Source organism: Petromyzon marinus, unplaced genomic scaffold (assembly GCF_048934315.1).
Source record: "Petromyzon marinus isolate PM22_M1 ecotype Great Lakes invasive population unplaced genomic scaffold, UKy_Petmar_22M1.pri1.0 PM_Scaffold_97, whole genome shotgun sequence".
Taxonomy (NCBI): domain Eukaryota; kingdom Metazoa; phylum Chordata; class Hyperoartia; order Petromyzontiformes; family Petromyzontidae; genus Petromyzon; species Petromyzon marinus.
In genome coordinates this window covers 57,876-60,565 of record NW_027423707.1, presented here as the reverse complement: position 1 = coordinate 60,565, position 2,690 = coordinate 57,876, and positions in this window count along the sequence as shown.

The window sequence follows — 2,690 nt, the reverse complement described above, 5'->3', positions numbered from 1 at the left end:
GTGAGTGAGTGAGTGGGTGAGTGAGTGGCTGGGTGAGTGAGTAAGTGGGTGAGTGAGTGGTGAGTGAGTGAGTGGTGAGTGAGTGGTGAGTGGTGAGTGAGTGGGTGAGTGGGTGAGTGAGTGGGTGAGTGGGTGAGTGAGTGAGTGGAGTGAGTGAGTGGGTGGCTGAGTGGGTGAGTGAGTGAGTGAGTGGGTGAGTGAGTGAGTGAGTGGGTGAGTGGGTGAGTGGGTGAGTGAGTGAGTGGTGGGTGGGTGGGTGAGTGCGTGAGTGAGTGGGTGAGTGAGTGGGTGGGTGGGGTGGGAGTGAGTGGGTGAGTGGGTGGGTGGGTGAGTGAGTGGGTGAGTGGATGGATGAGTGGGTGAGTGAGTGGGTGAGGGAGTGGGTGGTGAGTGAGTGAGTGGGTGAGTGAGTGAGTGGTGAGTGAGTGGGTGAGTGAGTGAGGAGTGGGTGAGTGGGTGGGTGGGTGAGTGAGTGGGTGAGTGGGTGGGTAAGTGGGTGAGTGAGTGGGTGAGTGGGTGAGTGAGTGAGTGGGTGAGTGGGTGAGTGAGTGGGTGAGTGAGTGGGTGAGTGAGTGAGTGAGTGGGTGAGTGGTGAGTGAGTGAGTGGGTGAGTGAGTGGGTGAGTGAGTGAGTGAGTGGTGAGTGGGTGGAGTGTGGGTGTGAGTGAGTGGTGAGTAAGTGATGAGTGAGTGGTGAGTGAGTGAGTGTGTGGGTGAGTGAGTGAGTGAGTGGTGAGTGAGTGTGTGGGTGAGTGAGTGAGTGAGTGGTGAGTGGGTGGGTGAGTGAGTGGTGAGTGAGTGGTGAGTGAGTGGTGAGGAGTGAGTGAGTGGTGAGTGAGTGGTGAGTGAGTGAGTGGGTTAGTGAGTGGTGAGTGAGTGAGTGGGTGAGTGGCTGGGTGAGTGAGTAAGTGGGTGAGTGAGTGGTGAGTGAGTGATTGGTGAGTGAGTGGTGAGTGGTGAGTGAGTGGGTGAGTGGTGAGTGAGTGAGTGAGTGGGTGAGTGAGTGAGTGAGTGGTGAGTGAGTGTGAGGGAGTGAGTGGATTAGTGAGTGGTGAGTGAGTGAGTGGGTGAGTGAGTGGTTGGTGAGTGGGTGAGTGAGTGAGTGAGTGGTGAGTGAGTGGGTGAGTGGCTGGGTGAGTAAGTGGGTGAGTGAGTGGTGAGTGAGTGAGTGGTGAGTGAGTGGTGAGTGGTGAGTGAGTAGGTGAGTGGTGAGTGAGTGGGTGAGTGAGTGAGTGGGTGAGTGAGTGGGTGGCTGAGTGGGGAGTGAGTGAGAGGGTGAGTGAGTGAGTGGGTGAGTGGGTGAGTGAGTGAGTGAGTAAGTGGGTGGGTGGGTGGGTGAGTGAGTGGGTGAGTGAGTAAGTGAGTGAGTGAGTGGGTGGGTGAATGGGTGAGTGAGTGGGTGGGTGGGTGGGTGAGTGAGTGGGTGAGTGGGTGAGTGGGTGGGTGAGTGAGTGAGTGGGTGAGTGAGTGAGTGGGTGAGTGAGTGGGTGGTCGACTTTGACGTGGAGAACTACACAGCCCAGCTTGAGAAATCACTCAGCTAGCAGACTCCACTCACCTCACTCATCTACAGGGGTGAGTGGTGAGTGGTGAGTGGATGAGTGAGTGAGTGGGTGAGTGAGTGAGTGAGTGGGTGAGTGAGTGGGTGGGTGAGTGAGTGAGTGGGTGAGTGGGTGGGTGAGTGGGTGGGTGAGTGAGTGAGTGAGTGGGTGGTCGACTTTGACGTGGAGAGCTACACAGCCCAGCTTGAGAAATCACTCAGCAACAGACTCACTCACCTCACTCATCTACAGGGTGAGTGGTGAGTGGGTGGGTGAGTGGTGAGTGAGTGAGTGGGTGGGTGGGTGAGTGAGTGGTGAGTAGGTGAGTGGGTGGGTGGGTGGGTGAGTGAGTGGGTGAGTGGGTGAGTGAGTGAGTGAGTGGTCGACTTTGACGTGGAGAGCTACACAGCCCAGCTTGAGAAATCACTCAGCAGCAGACTCACTCACCTCACTCATCTACAGGGTGAGTAGTGAGTGAGTGAGTGGGTGAGTGAGTGAGTGAGTGGGTGGGTGGGTGAGTGAGTGAGTGGGTGAGTGAGTGAGTGAGTGGTGAGTGAGTGAGTGGTCGACTTTGACGTGGAGAACTACACAGCCAGCTGGAGAAATCACTCAGTAGCAGACTCACTCAGCTCACTCATCTACAGGGTGAGTGGTGAGTGAGTGGGTGGGTGAGTGAGTGGGTGAGTGAGTGAGTGGGTGAGTGAGTGAGTGGGTGAGTGGTGAGTGGGTGAGTGAGTGAGTGAGTGGGTGAGTGAGTGAGTGAGTGGGTGAGTGAGTGAGTGGGTGAGTGGGTGAGTAGGTGAGTGAGTGGGTGAGTGAGTGAGTGGTGAGTGAGTGGTGAGTGAGTGAGTGGGTGAGTGAGTGGGTGAGTGAGTGGGTGAGTGAGTGAGTGGGTGAGTGAGTGGTGAGTGAGTGGGTGAGTGAGTGGGTGAGTGAGTGGGTGAGTGAGTGAGTGGGTGAGTGAGTGGGTGAGTGGGTGGGTGAGTGAGTGGGTGAGTGGGTGGGTGAGTGAGTGGGTGGGTGGGTGAGTGAGTGGGTGGGTGAGTGAGTGGGTGAGTGGGTGGGTGAGTGAGTGAGTGAGTGGGTGAGTGGGTGGGTGGGTGAGTGGGTGAGTGAGTGAGTGGGTGAGTGAGTGAGTGGGTGGGTGAGT